The sequence below is a fragment of the Clupea harengus genome, unplaced genomic scaffold (assembly GCF_900700415.2).
Source record: "Clupea harengus unplaced genomic scaffold, Ch_v2.0.2, whole genome shotgun sequence".
Lineage (NCBI taxonomy): Eukaryota > Metazoa > Chordata > Actinopteri > Clupeiformes > Clupeidae > Clupea > Clupea harengus.
Window position 1 is genome coordinate 1 of NW_024880174.1, and position 22,500 is coordinate 22,500.

The window sequence follows — 22,500 nt, forward strand, 5'->3', positions numbered from 1 at the left end:
ATCAAGCACAGGTGACAGCACCACAGAGCGGTCCTCCTTGATTCGAGCCAGGAGAGGCTCTGCCCTAAGCACACAGAGAGTTTAAGTATGGATGCAGCTAACACAAAGAAATGGGTCTGAAGTTTAACAAATAGGTAAATGATGCATTGTAAATGTATTGTTTATAAAATGGAAAAATGCCTCATAAGGCTTGACATAAGCCAGTACATTCATTCATAAATTAAAATTTAAATTGAAAAGTGTTATATTGTTATGAGTAAATGTTTTTAGCAGAGGGTAACATAATGCTTTGAAATACACATTGTACATATTTATAATATGACACTGGTGTATTATGTATTACATTACAGTGCTTAAAAGTGCAATCTGTGGATATTGTTGTGAAAAACGGGAAATGCTTCTTGACCTACAATAATACCATATATCTGGAAGATACAGTAATTGGCAAATTCTTTTCAAAAGTTGAAAGAATAATCTCGATGATTCTATACTGAACAATTACTGGCTCATATCCAATCTCCTATTTATTGTCAAAAATCATTGAAAAAGTAGTTCAGTCAACTAACTGCCTTCTTAATATCAAGTGGGTTTTTTGATGACTTTCCGTGCTAATCACAGCACTGACAGCTCTCATTATGGGTTTAAATGACATATGCCTTAATACTGATTCAGGCAAAACATCAGTCTAAGTGTTATTGGACCGTAGTGCAACCTTTTGTCAGTGTTGATCATAATATAAATCATATTATACAGATTGGAACATTGGGCTGGAATTCCAAGTACGGTTATCAAGTGGTTTAGATCATATTTACATGACAGGAGCTTCTTTGTTGCCAGTGGAAACTCTTCCTCAAAACTGACATCCTTGACCTGTTGTGTCCCCTCACCTAATGACTTTGTCAATGCATTGACCAAATTAACAGTTGGATGTCTCAAAAATGCCTTCAGTTGAATAGGGACTAAACCTAAATAATCTTATTTTGGTAAAATGAGGAGGGACTTAGAGTTGCTACTCACCTTACCATGAAAGGACTTAAAACAAAGGACACTGTTAAAAACCTTAATTGATTGCGATCGCAGTTCCAATAATCATGTGAAAGCAGTAACTAATGTCAAAACATGATTAAGAAAAACTCATCCATGCTTTTGTTTCTAGCAGGGTTGACAACTGCAATGGTTCTTTCACATCAAACAGCTTTAGTACAAAATGCAGCTGCTACAGTTCTTACAAAAACTGACCACTCCTCAAGTGCTGAAGTTTTTATACTGGCTTCCAATGAGTCACATAATTGACTTTAAAGCACTGCTGTTTGTATGGAGCAGGACCAAAATACTTCTCAGATATGTTTCAGCAGTGCACACCTGCTAGATCTCTCAGATCACTGGAGAAATCAGTTGATAATACTTACGATCAGAGCTAAACATGGTGAAGGTGCTAATGCATTGGTTGGGGTGTTTTTCATGCATTTGTTGACAATTTAGAGGGTTTTGGAAAGCTACAGGCAAAACTACTTACTGCACCTTTAAAGCATTACACTCTAGCATCATAATTATTATTAAGATCAATCAGTAACCGTTTATGTCAAGCATGTAATGCGGTAGTACATCATAGCCCCAAATGCATTGGCAGTACAAAATTGATACATGCCTTAGGTACAACTACACAGAACAAAGTCATCCAAGGGGAAAAAAAGAAATGTTCAGAATTTTACAACGTTGCTTGAGATTTGGTTAACCTACCAGCCCTTGTGGACCTCAATATGGGCGTCCAAAATGGCAACCACATCACCAGTGGCAGCCTTCCATCCCGATATCCGTGCCTGACTTAGGCCTAGCTGTTCGGAGTGCTTGACCCGCTTTATCAGGCCAGGTCTAGTCACATGGATGAGGTTCACAAAGGCATCTAATTGGTCTTTCAAATCATCTGTCAAGATATATGGATTTACAGTTACATGGGAGATCTTTTCAGTAAACTACTTTAAACATATTGAATAATCAATAGTAATGTAGCAACAGTCTACATTTTCTTGTTCTGTTTGATTTGCTGGTTAATTTAACAGGGTAAACACAATTTAAGGTGGTGCTCCAAATGTACACAGAACCTAAGTGACTGTACACAACCCACTATAAAAGAAAGCCTGTAGTTTATTTGTGTTTCACAGGTGATGGAGAATAGGATTTAGGGAGGAGAGAATTTCAGTTCATCTGCTTGAATAAGCATCATCATGACAAATAAGAGAAAGCTTGAGAAACCAACCGTTGGAGCTGTGGTCGTCCACCAGGACAATGTCTCTGAGGAGGTGAGGAGGAGTCCTGTTGATGATGCTATAGACGGCTCTCTTGATGATGGACAGGGCCTCATCAAGGTAGATCAGCACAGCACTAATGGTGGGCAGATCCTTTGGGTACTTTCGCTCCAAACAACTAGAACACAGTCGAAAACAGCCAATGACTGTTATTGAATTTTTTTATTTGTTAGTGAACGACTGCAAATAGCTGAATCCCTGCAGTGTTGAAGACTGACCTATAATGTCGTGTTTCGGGTAGTTCCCTGTCCAAAGGCAAGCGGTTGCTCAGAAAGGTGTTGTAGCCATATTTCTGAAACAACTGCTCAGCCTCCATTTGTTCCACTTCGGTTAGAGCAGCGTCCCAGTTTTTGAAGAGAAAAGAGTTTGGGTACAGCATTTTGATCTTGATTTCCTTCATTTCATCCATCTTGCTCACCTCGGTTTTGTGGAGTGAACTGTCTGAGATACACCGGTCATCATTTTACATTACACAGTGTGGTGATATGTTTAAACCTGCCATTACTTTAATGTTAAGCCCTTATTTTTTTCAACATCAGCAAAAACAGAAATGTGTCACTGTTCACTAGACAGAAATTGACGTTTGTAGACACACACAATGCTATATAGGGACAATGCACCTGTCACGTCGGCACTGAGCACTACTGCCACGCCCCCTCCTGATTCAACTCACCTTCCTCCGACACATTCCCAGTCCCCTGAATTCCAATCACGAACACCCGTCACTCCCTCCACCACACTATTTAAACCCCTCACTCCCCGCACTTGCTGACTGGCCTTGTCTTGAATGGGCCTATCACCGTATCCTACTCAAGCGCCGGGCTATTCGCTCCCTGTGTTCGTGCCTGCTCCGTTGTATTCCAAGGTTTAGGTATTTCTGATTTTCTAGTGTTTCGTTCCTAAGTTTGAATCCTTCCATGGACTGTTTCTGTTATTTCTGAAAATCTTCTGAGCGTTGTGTATTTGTTCCTAGTATGTGTAATTTCGATCTCCAGTCGTTTTCGTTTCCCTGTTTGACTCCGTTTGCCTGTGATCTGTTTCTGGCTGACTCTGTCATCGTGAAGTCTGTGTCGAGCCTGAAATCCCTGACAGCACCAGAGCAACCTAATTTTCTCATGGCGTTTAAAAACGAAACATTTAATGCACGAAAGACAATATCTCATGCATACCAGAACTATTAGATAGTATCATGTGCACACAGACATATCTTATTCAGACAAAATATGTGCACTGGGTACTTTCCTGTGTATGTGAATATTTGAGTTTGTTGTGAACACAAGGGATCAAAGGGATGTAAAATGTACATTAAACATTAATTTGTCATATGCTTCTTTCTAGTTAAAGTGTAGCAGATCAAGTTGATGACTATTACAAACCCCTATCAGATTCAAAGTATGTAATCAGTATCTGTATGACCAGTGGCGGCGCCAGACATTTTTTTCTGCAGGTGCTATGGGGGAGCTCTGCATTTTAGTGAGGGTGCTATGAAATGAGGATGATAGCCTATGTGTCACATGGTTCTCTACTACAACAACTTTACATGTTTGCTCTCTGAGGCGTCTTTGGGGTCCATTAAAAAAGCGCTAAACAAACCGATTGTATTATTATTATCATTATCTAGGCTTCTTCCGACAGACGCGCACATCTGCGACGGTCACTGACAAAAGGCATACAGCATGTTATAGAGTCCGCAATCCCAAATACCTAACTTACTTTAAAACACTTGTGGTAGTGAGGATTACAGTTGGGCGACAGGTGACCACTACCATGTCAGATAGAGTGAAATTAATCTTGGAATAGCAGATAGAATTAACTAAAACAGTCAAAGAGTCAGAAATGCGTTAAAAAGGTATATATTATTTCAGTTCACAATCATCACATAGAACCTTATGTATACCTAGCACACAGACAGACTGCTTGTCTTAGGCTAAAGAGTCTCTGATTTTTTTTAAGGCGGCTCCAAAAAAGTGGAAAAAGGCAAAAAGTTAAAATCTTCGGCAAAAAAGGGCATCTTCGTTGCTAATCAACCGAAACAAGTCTTCAGCGACACAGGGCAATCAATGCATGCAACAAATCAGACAGCTTTCATTAATGTTACACAGCTAACAATACCTTAGTTGCATTGTACTCCAACCACGCAAACTGTCCCAACCAGCTTTTACAAAAACTAATTTGCTGGACTCCAAACATGCAAGGTGGATATTTCTGGAGTTTTGGTCTTCTCGGACCATCCTAAGCGTTCATGCTAATGTCACTGATGCTGCTAGCACCATGGTTAGCACCCTCAGTAGTGGTGGAGGGTTGACCTCCTTGACCACAACGTTCCTCTCCTTAAAAATACACACCAGATACCCCTGGCATTTCTTCTTCTTCTACGTCACTCTTGTTTCTTAATCGTTCTTCCAAACATGGACATTTAGGTAGCAAAAACCGATGCATTGTTGATATTCACTTGAAACTACCACGCACTAGCTCGCTTTCTCCTTCAACCGTCCAGTAACGTCAACATTCAAGCGTGCGACGTGAAAGTTAGGTCAAAGGTTATGACAGAATGATTGCTCTGTGTCTAAAACAATCTGTTCATTTCAATCTGTTATTATTTTCTTTTGTGAGTTAAATATTATTATCACACAATAAATAACTCAGAATGAAATTAAATAACAATAATAAATAAACCATTATTTTCTTGGGGGTGCTATGGCTAATCCAGGGGGAGCTAGAGCACCCCCTAGCGCCCCCCCCCCCCCCCGGCACCGCCCCTGTGTATGACCATCCCAAAGTGCATATTCACACACCTTTTTTATTTTTATTCAATTATTTGTATTGAATGCAGGGATGTACAAATGATAAGCCTTTTGTAAATGTACATTTGTTAGTCTATAAATGTAACAGTGTTTACATTTATAAATCATTAATTTGTGACATTTATTTGTGAATCACAATATACTTTTGTGTATTGCATGACATTTATTTGTAAATTAAGAAACCAATCTGACTCCATACTGGCTTTCTTTATGTGCTCAATCAATGTGTAGTTGCGCCCCTGCTGTTTGGCAGTAATCTGTAACACCGCTGGGCACCTCAGCCTCTACTTGATACCACCACAGCCCCTAAGAATTCATCTCTTCAAAAGCAGCTCTCTGCTTCACCACAGTCTGTGTAGTCTGGGTGGATTCTGATTTTATCTCCCTGTGGTTTTACTAGATCGACCGGTGGCCAGTTCTGGGAAGGAATTCAAGAAAGTGCAACCTCACTTTGCACCACCCATACCGGAAACTCACATGCCCTTGTTAAAGGATTATTCAATTTACTGAACAAAGTAGGCTGAAATTTGCAATCTGAGAACAACACTTCACACATGCAATGGTCATATATACAGAACTGTAGAAGAAATCAATTACCTTCAGTAACCTGTAGACCAAGCAACAGAGTGTAACGACTCTTCCAAGCGTTACAATTAATTACATTCATGTATTGAAACACTGGAATGATATTCTGTGGCCAGGTATAAGCATTCCTCCGCCTTACCTAATTGGTTGATATGGGCCTCCATTCTCTCTAGTCTCTTCAGAATATCATTGCTCTGCATTGAGTAGTTTGCCGGAACCATGCTGTCTCTCTTGGAATGGGTCTTCCAATTGACCGAGATCAGATAGAGCAAGGTGGCAGCTAAGACCACAGCAGGCACAAGGCCTTTAGACCAGCAAACTCTCACCATCCCTCTGCCCCGGTGTATGCGTGGACATGTGCACATGTTCACGGCTCCCTATCCAGCAGAGAATGGCAAATGAGGCAATCTACTTTTCCTTGCTTGACCTGCTTTACCTGCTTAACCTGCTCTGTGTAGTCTGATTGTATGAAGTTGAAGTTGATTCATTTAGAAATAGAACTAAAAACCCCAATCAGAAAGGGAATATCTCCCATATTTTTAATGCAATGGACGTCATCACTTCAGTTTTCCCACAACACAAAAACATTTGTGGGAACAGGATCTAGGGCTCAATTTTGAAGAAGATCAGTGGGACAATATCCTTGAATTGGTCCACAACTCTTCTGTCTGTGCCCGACACGGGCTGATTCAATGTAAACTCATACACAGGACTTACTACACCAATCATAGACTGTCTAAATTCTATCCCAATGTAGCTGACACTTGTAATAGATGCAACCAGTCCCCTGCCGATCTCATACACATGTTTTTGTCATGTCCAAAGCTTACAGACTTCTGGTCCAAAATATTCGATACCCTTCAAATTGCTTACCATTTTGTGGCCGACCCCCATCCCCTCTCTGCCCTCTTTGGTATCCCACACAACAACATCTTAACGGCCGAGGCACGACATTCTATGGCCTTTTGCACTCTGTTGGCTAGGCGCTTAATTTTGCTGAACTGGAAGCACAACTTGCCCCCATCCTATACTCGATTGGTTAAGGAAGTTCTACACAACTTAAAGTTGGAGAGATTAAGGTTTTCCCTCAAAGGCTTGTCAAATTTGACAAAATCTGGAACCCCTTGTTGTTCATTATAGACTCATTAGATATTACACCTGAGGAGTCATATATCTGAGTTCGGCTGACGTACCACTAAAACTTACATTCCCAAAATGTTAGTTTTTCTTTAGTTTACTCTCTCTGTGTTTTTTTGTTGTTTTTCTCTTCTCTTTTCTCTTTTCCCTTCACCTAGAGACGGTTGGGACCTCTACAGGGGTATGAGGTGTGGGTGGGTGTGTGGGAGGGGGGGCTGGGGGTGGGGGGTTACTGTAAATTGTAAAATTTGGGGAAATGTGAGCATTGTACAGTATCTCTGATCGTTATGTTGTAAAAATACTTTGATTTGAATGTGTTTTACATTATTTCTATGTCACAGACCAATCAGAGGGGAGGAAAAAGGTTATGGGGTTAGGCGGGAGTGAAGGAAGGAAGATGGAAGAGAGCAGCTGGTTAGTCAAATGTCGTTAGTTGAGAGAACAGATTTCACTGTTGTTAGCTCCATCTCTGTGGAGGGAAGGGTCACTGACATAAGTTGTCGGATAGATAACTACGTAGTGAATGCCAGTGTGTATATATTTAGTGAGTAGGAAGCGGGAGCCATTTTAGCTAGCTGACCTGCATGAGTCTGCCTAGGCACAATTGCATGTTAAACGGTAATTCACTGTGTAAGTGCTTGGACTTTGCTAAACTGATTCGACTGGAAACCGGAGAGTTTGCTGTCTCGCTTGGATAACTGCTATGTAAAGATTGTGGTATATTTTTATAGTTGGTGAACATGGATTAACTCATAAGTAGGAAAAGCCTCACTCAAAATGGCTGCCAAATAATACCAAACAGGCTGACTGCAGAGAGGTAGACAGCCCGGCTGTAATCAAGATTACTTGACTTTGCCACAAGGATCCCAGGAAATGAGAGCAATGCCAAACACACACACACACTCACAGAGAAGTTAGGATTGAGTAAAAAGTTAGAGAATGGGATTAGTTCTAATTGGCCGTGGAGAACAGCCAAACATAAGAAAGTCGGAGGAATTAAGTTCCTTTAAAAAGACTGACCAGTCATTCATACGACCATTCATGGACCATCCTAACTTCAGATCTACACATGTGGCCTTTTGACTCTTTGTTGTGGAATTGCGAGAGAGTTTTTTGCCACGGCAGTATCTTCAAAACATACATTTATTGTAGATTAAAAAAGAACTCAGGGCGCTCCAAAGGGAGAGTTACCGTGACTTTGGGGGGCGCTACATCAATTTATCTCCCTCTGGTGTTACCAGATCGACCAGTGCGACCTGTCTATCTGTGTTCCCCTTTTTTATTTCATAGATAAAAACCATTGGATGTTTTAATGATATACTGACCACCAATCAGGAAATGTCCCCGGTTTTCATTCAAGAAATCTGGTCACCTTATAGGTACCCCTTTCATTGGATTAAAGTTTTGCCTTGTTGATATGACAGTGTTGGAGTGACATGTGAGAGATGTCAGACAAATTTGGTCGCTGTTTTGGAAAATTAAGCTTTTTTCTTGTAGTTGGCGTCAATGGCGAGGAAAAGGCTCAATGTGGGATGACGACCGTACTCCTTGGATTTTGGTTTTGATTTTTGACAGGTGCTAGTGTTTCTGACAAGATGTGTCTGAGATAATTTGGTGGTCATTGTTGCTGTTTTAGCTGTTATCTCTAATCTAATTTTGAGATGGTATCTGAGTGGTTATTGCAAGCCCTTGAAGGAGTTGCAAATCAGAATTAAGGATCAGAGTATAATGATTGACAATAATCAATAATCCATTGAATCGTATATTAATTTGTATTTATTGCTTTTTAATTGGACTCAGGGAAGGACAGCTCAGGATGGTTTAAAAGCAGAGGACAAATTTCACTGGCGACCTCTTCAGCATGCGTGTGTGTGTGTGTCCTGTGTCGCCACCCAAAATGCACGTGTGTTGTTGTGTGTCGTGTTGTGTGACCATAATAAACGACTTTGACTTTTTTATAAAATATAAGAGTTTCTGGTTAAATGTCCTGTTATATGAAATGCCCTGAGTGAGGTGTGAGTAAATGTTCTCTCCCCCCCGCCCCCCCTTCTGTCTTGGTCATATCAAAATGTCTTTTGTATTCCTCATACCCCCACCCCCATGAATACAGGCCTCTGAGACATTTGCTCACAGCTAGATCTCTTAATCAACCATTTTCCCTGTGGACAAATGTTCTGGAGTTTCCCGTCTACAGAGGTAGCAGACTGATACATATTCATGGAGGGTCGGAGCTATGGGGTGACACCCCTTATGCTCACATCTCATTCTCACATCTCCACTGAACTTTTGGTACAAAAAAAAATGACCATCCCCCTCCACTCCTCCATGATCTCCTTTGCCTTTGATTGCCCTCTTAGCTGACTGATTTCATGTTTTGGCGTTTTCATCTATTTTCCTTAGCAGATTGCTTACAGAATAATGTAATTTGATGTATCGGTGGTTGTGAAAAACCGCTTGAGCCGGCCATCTCACCATGTGGGATGTAGCCTGGTAGAATGGGGTTGCAGGCACGAACACACGACGCAGGAGACAGTGGCTTCCATAAAAATGGTTAGATTTATTTACAACAGGTTTTTTTTAAAAACCCCAAAACATACAAACACAAACTGAACATACTAAAGCCTATACTAGACAAGGTACACCTCTGAGCATTCAGGTTTTGTCTAGTACCTTGTCCAAGCTCCATCCAGCATGTTCAGTCTGTCCTTCTCTCTCATGAAACAATGAGGTGCACCTTAAGTAAGGCCACCTTGGTCCAATTAAAAGGTAATTGGACCCCTCCACAGGGGTGGGAGAATCCGGACCCAACCATTTAGGTAGGGGAGTCCAGTCCTTCTTCCCTCATTGACCACAGTGAGAAGGGGGAGGGACTTCACCTTTTCACAGGGGTCTCTGTAGGGGCTTTGTTAGCATTGGCGTTTTTACCACCAGTTGCAGCCGTCCATCTTTGCTTGGATGAAGCCAGTGTTGCAAAAATAAATAAATAATATATATTGAACGAGATTCATAAAAATGATGGTATAGCATAAATATATAAAAGTATAGTATAAAAGGCACATACTACACTCATGTGCTAATGTGCAGCTTAAAGATGTCTCACTCCAGGTATTTCAAGACATTCAACATTTTAAGCAAGGGAACTAGAACTTCATTATTAATCTCCCTTTATTTAGTTGCAGTCCAGGTAATTGTGTGTGTGTGTGTGTGTGTGTGTGTGTGTGTGTGTGTGTGTGTGTGTGTGTGTGTGTCCTCTCCTCACAGCTCTGGAGGTATTGAAATCTACAATGCAGATGGGAAAATAAAAGTCTCCAACACCCTGGCCCAGCAGGTAAAGTGTAGGGCTGGCTGTGGAATCTATACAATTTATGAACACCTACTACGAGCAAATACTATATACATTACACAGAACTCAAGACTTCACACTCTTGTTAGACATTGTTAGGCTAGGTTGTACCATACATGCACTAAGCTTTGTTATGCTATACTGATTTACTTGACACTTATAGATGAAGGAACAAGGCTAGTGGTAAGATCAATCAGTAACAGTTTATGTCAAGCATTTATGCGGTAGTACATTATAGCCCCATATGTATTTGTCGTGAAAAATGGATGCATCCCTTGGGTACAACTTCACATTTTACAGCGTTGCTTGAGATCTGGTTAACCTACCAGCCCTTATGGACCTCAATATAGGCGTCCAAAATGGCAACCACATCACCAGTGGCAGCCTTCCATCCCAATATCCGTGCCTGACTTAGGCCTAGCCGTTTGGAGTGCCTAACCAGCTTTACCAGTCCAGTGCAACCTCACTCTGCACCGCCTATACCAGAAGCTCACACACTCTTGTTAAAAGATTGTACACTGGGCTTCCGGTTTGAACATGGAGTGAGTCGACGTGTTTGAGTGTGGCTCCCGTTTTTATATTCTAAATACTTGTTCTACCTTAATTTTAAACCTATGCTTGCCGTTATCTGTATGTAGCCTAAACTTTTTGTATAACTTTGGTCATAGCTAGACACCGAAATGTCAAGTAAAGCAAACCGCCGAAATAATAAAGCAACTGAAAAAGACGACGCTTCGACCAGAAGTGAAAACATGGCTTCGATGCCTGATGCACTACCAGAAGACCTTGAGAAACTTCGATTGATTCTCCTCACTGATATGACACAAGCAGTGCATTCTGCGCTTAAAAATGAACTTGAAACCGCGTTGACTCCAGTAAATAGCACACTTGAACAAGTAAAGTCTTACTACGAACCACACGACGAACGCATTCGTGGGGTTGAAGATAACCTAAGTGATTACAGTGACCGTTTGGTGAGTGTTGAGACTGCCATAGCAACATTGCAGGGGAGAACACGTCTTTGAAAAGGAAGTTAGATGACCTGGAGAATCGGTCGCGGAGATCCAACCTGAGAGTGGTCGGGATCCCTAAAAATTTGGAAGGTTCAGACCCAACTTTTTTCATGAGGTACTAGGGGCAGATTTCTTCTCTGGGCCTCTCCTGCTTTCCCGTGCACACCGAATTGGAGCTAAACCAACCGATGAAGGCCGGCGATCGAGACCAAGAGTATTCCTGGTCCACTTTCACTACTTTCAGGACAAACATCGCGTCAGCAGACAGAGGCAGGAGCTAGTCTTCTGTGGAAGTCGTGTGTTTTTCCATGAAGATTTCAGTGCGGAGCTGGGGAGAAAACGAGCAACGTTCAGGGATGTTAAATCTCTGCTCTACGAGAAAGGGATCAGGTTTGGCTTATTATACCCTGCCCGGCTCCAGGTCACCCATGAAGGTAAAAGACACTATTTTGACTCACCAGAGGCAGCCAAAGAGTTTTACGATTCACACTGGGGAAAACAACAAGAAGTTGAATGACTACAGATAACAGGCTATTTTCACGTAGCCCACTGCTGGCGCTGTTGATGTTAGTTTAGCCTAATTTATCAAGATAACCTTTTTTTTTTCTTTGATCGCTGCATCCCATTTAATTTAGGCTACTTAACAGACTTAAATAAGACTGTGATATACTAACTATGAGTATCCTTTCAATCAGCAGATGAGCAATGGTTTTTTTTATTTTACATGCTAAACTGATGTTTTCTCTAGCTAAGCGGGCTGTGCTTTGAAGGTAGTGCTAATGTTCTAGAAAGGGAGCCACCCTCGATCAAAACGTTAGTTTTAGTTTTATAGAGAATGATTTTGGAAGTTTCTAGTTTTGTAATGCCTGCGATCGTCTTCAATTGGGGAAGTAGATCTAGGTTTGGGGGGGTATATGTTATTAAGGGGTGTTCTGGGGAATCACCATGGCAGCTTACCTTAGATGGTCGTTTTTGCTTTGTTTTTCTCAGTATGTGTTCTAAAATACAGCGTATGCTTTCATTGTATATAATTGCTTGCCCTATATGTCTGTTAATGTTGCCAACATAGATGACCCTGATGAAGGCCATCCTGTGAGGTTTATATCTTGGAATGTCAAGGGGCTTAATGGTCCTGTTAAAAGAGCTAAAGTTTTTTCTCATTTAAAACAATTAAAACCAGATATATTATTTTTTTACAAGAAACACATCTCAGATTGGAGGATCATAATAGACTCCGTAGAAATTGGATTAGTCAGACCTTTCATTCCAAATTTACTAGCAGGTCCAGGGGTGTGGCTATATTGGTTGCCAAAAGTACTCAATTTTTTGCCTCTAATGTAATCAGTGACCCCAATGGCCGTTTTCTCATAGTTTCAGGTTCCCTTTTTCAGAAGCCTGTTGTACTTGTGAATGTGTATGCCCCTAACTGGGATGATGTTCACTTTGCAAACAAGATATTGTCACTAATACCCAATCTAAATACTGACCAGCTAATTTTCTCAGGAGACTTGAACTGTGCTATTGACCCATTGTTGGATAGGTCCAATCCCAAGCAAATATCTTCTGGTATGGCCAAATCCTTTTCACTTTTCATGCAACAGAGTGGTTTTGTGGATCCTTGGAGAATTGTGAACCCACTTAGTAAACAATTCTCTTTTTTCTCCCATGTCCATCGTTCCTTTTCCCGTCTAGACTATTTCTTTATAGATAATTCCTTTATTTCAATGATTAAACGGATTGAATATACCGCTATAGTTATATCGGATCACTCACCTGCAGGGGCGGTTTTTCCTACAGGCGGTAAGGCGCCACTCAGAGGGGGGCGCAAAAAACTGCGCCCAGCAAAAAAAACAACAGAATTGTGTTTTTTTTTTTGCTGGACAGAGTTTTTTTTGCGCCCCCTTCTATATCTCCAACCAATATTTTGCCATAAAAAAAAAATCTAACATTAGGGTAAAATGAGCCAAAAAAACGGAAGGGGTACGTACGTCCTTGGTGTCGTCAGAACATGCTAGCACAGTGAGGCGTTTGGTTAGAGTGTGTGTGTTCAAGAAACTTTGAAGAACAAAATAATGAAGAGGCAAAAGCCATCCGGGGCGCAATTTAAGAAGAAAAGAAAGGAAGAAGAAGAGAAACGTGCCAAGGAGAAAGGTAAATCCTTCAATCTTGTTCTAGCCTAGAATGAATTCCAGATAAGAAAACGTTCACGAATGCGTGAATTGCCCCCAAAGAAGAAAAGATGTAGCCTACCTTATCATTGAACGTTTTCCTACTCCCTGTCAAATAGTTCTTTAAGGATTTTACAGAGGCGGGTATATAAAAAAAATGATATGTCCATTTATTCTACATTATACAAAAAAAGACATGATTAAAATAGGGGCGCACATATAAAGCCAACAGCCAGTGCAACAACACTACACATATCTTACTCGTTGCATAGCACACCCATTAAGGAAGCCAAACACGGCAAATTGTCAACAAGTGAGAAATACTGGTAAAAATCCAAGTGTTGTATTGTCAACTTTAGCGAATGGATTGTATGTAATCTTGCTAGTTAGCTAACTCTAGCTAGCCAGTGACTTGTGACGTTCCTTGTTATTCAGTCGAAACATCAGTTCAAGTTCAGCTGTACCGCAATTTGTGTCATTTTGCGTCATAAAAAAATGAGTAATCACATTTGGACAGCTTTAGTTTTGGTGGAGCGAGCTAGCCAGTTTAATTAGACATGATTCAACTAATCAAGAGCTATGCATCTTGGAATAAAAAAATGTCAGGCTGTCCAAATACACCAAAATGCTTAATAACTAGCCTACATAATAGCTAAATTTAACAAATGATAATAATACATACTTTTGTTATATCATTTTAGATTCACTTTTAGAAGACTAAGAAAACGTTATTTGCAGGCGAGTGGGAAGATGACGTGGAGGTGTGTGTGTGTCCATAAACAGTTGAACAGGGGGCGTGGCCGGAGCGTAGTCCAGCACAGGCGTGACATTTTCTCAGTGATTTGTTCTTGAATTAATGTTTGTTCATCGTCGCGATCATTGTTGTGTTTATGTGAAAGAAATGCAGTCTTACAGGGCAAAATAGCGTTTGAAAGTTGCAATTCCGTTTTCGTGGGGAAAAAACGTGTGAGGGGGGGGGGGGGGGGCGGGGCGCCAGGAGTGAAGCTCGCCTAGAGCGCCATATATGCTAGGGCCGCCCCTGCTCACCTGTGTTGTTGGATCTGGGCTTTCCTTTAAACATTAGAGAGCGACCTCCATGGAGATTTGACCCACTTCTGCTTTCAAGTGAGGAATTTTGTAGTTTTATCTCAACTAACATAAATACATTCTTGACGATTAATGAAACTGACTCTGTTTCATATTCTGTGCTGTGGGAAACCTTGAAAGCGTACTTACGAGGTCTTATAATCTCCTATAGTTCGTATGCCAGTAGGGAACGTAAGAAGGAAATGCAAGCTCTAGCACAGTCCATTTTAGAACTGGACAGGAAATATTCAGAGACTCCCTCTGCTAAATTATATAAGGAGCGGGCTGATTTGCAGACGAAATTTAATTATCTCACTACCAAACAATCAGAACAACTCATTCTTAAGACACGTGGTCTCTACTATGAATATGGTGACAAATCAAGCCGGTTAATGGCTCATCAATTGAAACGTCAAGCCGCATCTCGACTTATACCCCTGATCAAAGATACCCACCAAAACACCACAAACAAGCCAAAAGAAATTAATAATATTTTTAAAGACTTTTACTACTCTCTTTACACCTCTGAATTTCCCTCTGATACAACAGATATGGAGCAATTCTTAGATAGTTTGGAAATACCAACTCTAAACTCTGAGGCCACAAAAAATGTAGATCAAGCTCTCACACAAGATGAGCTTAAAAGTGCCATCATGGCAATGCAGACCAATAAATCCCCAGGGCCCGATGGCTACCCAACTAATTTTTACAAGAAATTCAAAGAGGAGCTCACACCAATCCTTATGAAAATGTTTCAGGAATCCTTGAAAAATGGTTCTCTACCCCCCACCCTTTCACAGGCGTCAATCTCCCTTCTTCTTAAAAAAGACAAGGATCCAACCCAGTGTGGATCTTACCGCCCCATCTCTCTTTTGAACGTAGATGTTAAAATATTGGCTAAAGTGTTAGCATGCCGTTTAGAGCGCCTCCTCCCTAAAATAATTTCAGATGACCAAACAGGTTTTATTAAAAACCGCCATTCCTTCTCCAATATTCGACGGCTGGCTGCTATAGTTTATTCACCCAGTGCTTCTCCGTGTCCAGAGGTAGTTATTTTCTCTGGACGCAGAGAAGGCATTTGACCGAGTGGAGTGGTCTTATTTATTAATGTTTTGAAGAGATTTGGATTTGGTAACATATTTGTGCAGTGGGTTAAGCTCTTATACCATTCACCTTTAGCAAGCATACAAACAAACTACTCTAGATCTGACTATTTTCCACTAACTCGTGGCACCCGCCAGGGTTGCCCATTGTCCCCCCTTCTTTTCGCCATTGCAATTGAGCACTCTCTATTGCACTTAAATCAAACATCTCTATTTCAGGGCATTAAGAGGGTGGACATCGAACACCGTGTATCTTTATATGCGGATGACCTCCTGCTCTATATTCATGATCCTATGGCTAGTGGTCCCAGAATTGTGTCGCTTTTAAATGAGTTTGGAGCTTTTTCTGGTTATAAATTACATTTTCAAAAAAGCATATGCTTTCCTATTAACAACTCAGCTCTACATATTCAACCAGGATAATTTCCCTTTCCCATATCTCAAGATGGTTTCAAGTATCTAGGTATACACTTTACTCGCTCCTTCTCCTCTCTGTCTGAAGCTAACTATGGCCCCCAAGTCAATCAAATGAAGGCTGACTTTGAAAGATGGCGCAGTTTACCACTTACCATGGCAGGGAAAATACAATCTGTGAAGATGACAATACTTCCCAGATTTCTTTATTTATTCCAATGCCTGCAAGTCTTTATACCCAAGTCATTTTTTAAATCAGTCAACCAATCCATAACATCATTTATTTGGGGGAATAAGATTCCAAGGGTTAAGAAGACCATTCTCCAAAGAGATCGTGAGGTGGGGGGATTGGGCCTTCCAAGCTTTATTCATTATTATTGGGCATCCAACATACAAAAGATATTATTTTGGCTCCATCGAGCAGATACAAACTGGTGTCTACTTGAGGCGCAGTTTTGTCGCTCCACATCTCTCCAAGCTTTAGTGTATTCCTCCTTGCCAGTGCAGCTCTCTAGATTTATATCCAATCCTGTTGTATTGTCCACTCTAAAAAATTTCAATCAATTTCGCTGTCACTATAAGCTAACATCAGCATCGGTTCTGGGCCCGATTTATAAGAACCATCTTTTCCCTCCCTCTACACTGGATTCAACATTTAAACAATGGAGTTTGAATGGTCTCATATACATCAAAGACCTATACACAGATAACATATTTGACAGTTTTGAAAATGTGTGTAACGATATAACCTTCCTCGCAGTTCTTTTTTTAAGTATCTACAGATTCGCCACTTTGTTAAGAGTAAATTTGTTCATTTTCCCGATCTCCCAGTCGTCACAGTGTTTGGACAAACTTACTCTCACCCTTTGTGAATAAAGGTCTAATCTCTCTACTTTATTCTCAGTTGATGTCTCTTGGAGATCAAAACCTAAACAAATTTAAAAGTAGGTGGGAGGATGAGCTTGTATTGACCTGCCGGAGGAATATTGGGCAAAGGCATTGAAAAGAGTAAATTCTTCATCGTCATGTGCCAGACTGGGGCTTATACAATTTAAGGTTTTGCATAGAGTTCATTTAAGCAAGGCAAGGCTTGCCAGCATATACCCTGGGACGGACGCTAGCTGCGATAAATGTTCTTTTTCTCCAGCCAATCTAGTGCATTCTTTCTGGTCTTGTCCCCAACTTTCAGGTTACTGGGCAATAGTTTTTAAAACGCTAAGCGAGGCTCTTGGAGTGATGCTGGAACCCTGTCCACTTATAGCAATATTTGGTGTGGCTGATGAAACTCTGGGTTTAAATGCAAACCAGTCGGACATCATTGGATTCACATCACTTTTGGCCCGTAGGAGAATTTTGTTAGTTTGGAAATCTTCTACTTCCCCATCAGCTTCGGTCTGGCTGGAAGATGTAATGTTTTTTCTAAAGCTGGAGAAGATCAAATTTACACTCAGAGGGTCTGTGGAAAGGTTCTATTTCAAGTGGGGACCGTTTTTGTCGTATTTTGAGAGTCTGAAAGAGTTGCCCACTGGGTGAGTGTCCCTAACTGTAACTGAGACCCTCCCCCTCTCTATCCTTTCCTAGCCGTTTATTTATTTATTCTTCTTTCTATTCATTGCCTATTTATTTATCTCCTTTTTTCCTATTGATATTAGATCGCCTCACAGAATGGTTGACACATTGTAAATATTTACTATATTTGAGCCACTTAATGTGTTATGGACATATGAGGGCCTATGTTTTGTAAGAATATTGATGCATAGCTGTGAAATGTACATTCATGACTGAGAAATGTTTTTTGTTTTTATGAACATACTAACTGCCAAGAGGTGTATGGGGAGGGTGGGAGGGTAATCTTGTTCGTGTTTAAAAAAAATGAAAACATGGAGGAAAAATGCTTGAGATACTGCTTGAGATAACCTGTATTGCAATTCCTTCAATAAATAAATTATAAAAAAAAAATTAAAAAAAACAAGAGTGTTCAGCAAGGAGGGGCTAGACAAATGTGTATGTAGGTACACAGGCTATTATCACATGTTTCTCCCACTAACCCAGAGAGTATGTACTTTTATAGACTTACCTAGAAAGGACACCAATTAGTAATTGTACTGTGTACAAATTAGTAATTAAGCATTAAGTAGTACCTTAGACTACTTAAAATAAACTGAGACCATATGTTTCTCAAATGAAGAGTAAACAGGTTTATGAGAGTCAAATGTCTGAGGAACACTCACTTATTAAAACACACCCACACAAGTGTGTACTGACCCACACACACACACACACTCCAAATTTAGCATGTGAGAACTATCACATGCACATAGTCAATTAACACTCTATTTTCTCTGTCACACAATTAACATTCTCTTTTTATAACACACACACACACACACACACAGACAAACAAAGGGCAAACAAAAGGCAAACAGACACAGAGGAACACGCTCTGTTAGCCAATTTCTGCATCTAAAACACTTTCTGTCACACACACAAAACACACACACACACCTCTTCATTATCTGTGAGTAAAAATCTGCCTGTCCTTTTTAACTGCCCAACAGTTGAGGCTCTCACAGGCACTAACACATACACACACACACACACACACAAACACACAGACAACAAACACAGACACACAGACACACAGACACACATACATTATTTTGCTGTTTGGCCCTTTTAATGCTTTTCAGGCCTCCCGTTGACAATGACAAACACAATTGCGCCCTTCCGAAGTTCCAACCCCACGGTGCAAACACTGAGACGCTCATATCGCCCATGACCTGTTTTTATTAAAGGAACACATGACCATCAGCTGGTGTAGAGCTTGTCTTAAACAGTGTGTCTACATTTGAACAGCAAATAGTAAAACATCAAGTTCAGCCAGTTAAACTTAAATATTTTAAACTTTTTTTTGTTTGATTTTATTACCTCTTGTTTAAAACGGATCAAATATGGCTGGTTCAAATATTGTCATGATTGCCTATGTATCCATTGTATTAATAAGGCTAGCTAGCCCATCTAACATAAAGGCTAACCGGTAGGCACTGACCATATTATAATGTATTATTAAATATATTTACCGTAATGGTATAATGGTATTATTATAATATATTGATAAATTATAAATATAAAGTAGGCTATAAACTCATCACCAAATAGGTTAGTTACAGGCTGCTATGCTGTAGGAATACTGCCATTCTTCATTTGACCAGGAGTTGGTTGTTTCGTTTATTCACCCTAAATCTAGCCTCTAGAAACACCTGTGCTTTTGTTGGAAAGCCGTTTTCTTCCAGGTTCCACACACACACACACACACACACACACACACATTCACACATCACACCACACACACACACAACCACACACAACCACACACACACTCACAAACTAATTTTCTACATGTCATCTGTTTATGTCATCAACACCAGCCCTAAATCTTGCATGGGAAGTGTCAAAAAGAGAACTGCACTTAATAAAATGAAGGTGTGTGTGTGGTGTGTGTGTGTGTGTGTGTGTGTGTGTGTGTGTGTGTGTGTGTGGGATTGTGCTGTTTGCTGAATACACAGAAACAGACCTGTTATAAATAATCGAGTCATGTCCTAAATAATGAATGCTTGGAAATCGAGGCAGTGTGCGTGTGTGTGTGCGTGTGTTGACTATGAGAAAACTCTATTACAGTCTCAGTGTTCAGAACTCTGTGGATAACACAACAATCTGCCTACAGCAAAGAGAGAGGGGAGAGAGAGAGGAGAGAGAGAGGGAGAGAGAGGGAGGGAGAGGGGAGAGAGAGAGAGGAGAGAGAGGAGAGAGAGCGCAAAAGGCAGAGAGAAGATGGAATAGATAAAGTGCAACGATAAAGACCAGAAGAGTCAGAAAGATAGAAAGAGATAAAGAAAGACAGAGAAAAGGAGAGAGGAGGTAATAAAGACAGGGAGAGATAAAGAGTCAGGGCTCATCTGAAGTTTCTTTGCCACCAGAACAAACACCTGGACATCTTTCATTCTCTCTCTTTTCTTTCTTTCTTTCTCTCTCTCCCCCCTTCTTCTCTCGCTCTCTCCCCCTCTCTCACATCTTCTTGCTTCCATGGATCACATCCATCTCTCATTCTTGCCTTGGATCAGTTAAACCATCTTGTCACACATGTACCTAGTTGTAATGTATTATTATAATAATGATATAATAGAACAGTATAATAATCTTATAATAATGTCCGGGGAGAGTTATGTGGAACTGGCTCTAGATGTGGCTAGGAACCATTAGCGTCTTGAGTGCATTAAACCAATACATATCCTGCCATGGCACTCTTAGAACACATTAAAACACACACACACACACACACACACACACACACACACACACAGTGGTGTTGTGGTCAAGTTTACAAGAAAAGCCAGCATCGCTAGTATTGTCTCTGAATGTTCTCTACACCAAAGACAAGCCAGCATCGCTAGTAGCCACTCGAACCACAGGAATATTATCACATGGATTAGCAAGAGAGTATGAGGTGTCTGGACTAGGCCAAAGATCTCCCAGAACTCCTTGAAGGGCTCAGATATCCTGGCATCACTCAACAGCACTACCCTGGGATATGACACACAACACACACACACACACACAGACTACACACACACAGACAGACTACACACACACACACACAGAGTGATTATACTGCAGAGAGGTGCATAATTACCTGGAGTTTACATCAGCTTTACGTTTGACTGCATTGACTGGGGTTTGTGTGTGGATGTCAGCTGCCTCCAGCAATTGTTGTAATCAATGAGGATAATCCTGCAGCATCGTTACTGATGCTGCTGCTCTGCATGTGCCTTCTGACCCAGGCAGAGAAACGCTTCACACATGTAGTTCTCTCTCTCTCTCTCTCTCTCTCTCTCTCTATGTCTATCTCTGTGTGTGCATTCTGCCAAAGAGTAAAAAAAGCTTGACACTAGTGGCTCTTCCTCTCTCTGTCTTTTCTCTTAGGCAGGTGAAACATATCCCATCTGCTGCTTATACACTCATACCTTAACTATGAGTGTATGTGTGTGTGTGTGTGTGTGTGTGTGTGTGTGTGTGTGTGTGTGTGTGTGTGTGTGTGTGTGTGTGTGTGTGACAAAGAAAAGGAGAGCAGATATCCATATATCATCATTCAAATGATCCAGAACACATTTTACACAATCAAGAGGAGCTGCAGTTAGCAGTTTCCTCATAAAAAATAAATGGTGGAGGCCACATTCTCGCCTGATGGTGGCTGTGCACTTAATAAGGGAATGAAAGAGGAGAGAGAGAGAAAAAAAGAGAGAGAAGGAAATAGAGAAAAGGAGAGAGAAAAGAGAGAGAGAGAGAGAGAAAGAAAGAGAGAGAAGGAAAGAGAGAGGAGAGATGAGAGAGAGAGAGAGCAGGTGTGAGCCTTGAGTTGCACAGTAGGACTCTAATGCCCCAATCACCTTTTCCGCAACTAAACGACAAGAAAACCAGATGGAGAAACGAGTGCAGTAATAACCGCACAGAGACAGAGAATATTCATCACTAATGAACCACAGCTCAATTCCTCATCCCCATCCAGCGTCTGTGGGACTCGACACGCCAGACGCAGGCTGAAGAGAGTGACGCACTGCTCAGGGTGTTCCAGAAAGTTCTGCGAATGGACTGAGAAATCCTACGCAGAATGTTACAGAACCTGTTGTAGGTGGGATTTAGATTTTTAACTCTGATTTCCTTCTGATACTTTCCCATCCCCCTAACTATTAGGGCCTAATAGTACTTAAGCCTTTCAAGATGGCCTGAAAACACAGAAGGATTAATGGTCTTTAAAATACACACAATACAGAATCTGTGGATTAAATAATCTATAGAATAACACCTCTTAGGAATGAAACCGGCTCCTAAATCTAGCCTAAAAAAACGCTTGAAACGGCTGTCTTGGCTGTATCGATTATTGGTGTGGTTGTATTGATTATTAGTTTGGTTGTATTGATTATTGGTGTGGTTGTATTGATTATTAGGGCGGTTGTATTGATTATTGGTGCAGTTGTATTGATTATTGGTGCGGTTGTATTGATTATTAGTGCGGCCATTTCATTTCCCCACTTTGTGCTGTGTATGTGAAAGCAGCTTTGGTCCACAATTTCTATTGAAGTAAAAGTCCAGTCATTCTTCACATGTGCATGTATTTCTGTTAGGGCTGGGGGACATGTTGGCACAGTGTAAAAAGATGCTGTTACACATGGGTAATTAAGGTGTTTTCAAATCATGCCATTATGATGTAACAAAGTTGTCCGAATATGATGTCTGCTGGCAGCGCTTTCCCCCTCCCGCCAAGAGACAAGGACCAGGTGGCTTTGGAGACAGAAAAAGGCTAGGCCAAAGAACACACTGAACAACACACAGCTGCAACAGGGCAGTCCAAATCCCACCTTAGAGATTTCACATGGTTGGTCGTCTCTAAACTGATCACATACACACACACTCACACCAACTCACACCAACTCACACCCACACACACTCACACACACTCACAGCTGGGCACAGAGTTTTATAAACT

General features: G+C 40.9%; 1 long non-coding RNA gene across 1 annotated transcript; it reads right to left on the reverse strand.

Annotated features, from left to right (window-relative positions):
- Nucleotides 1-11,784: 11,784 nt before the first annotated feature.
- LOC122131507 lies at nt 11,785-15,486 on the reverse strand. The gene is made up of 2 exons (XR_006152099.1): nt 14,404-15,486; nt 11,785-12,961 (listed from the first exon to the last, which is right to left on the reverse strand). It is a non-coding gene; the product is annotated as an uncharacterized LOC122131507 (long non-coding RNA).
- Nucleotides 15,487-22,500: the final 7,014 nt, after the last annotated feature.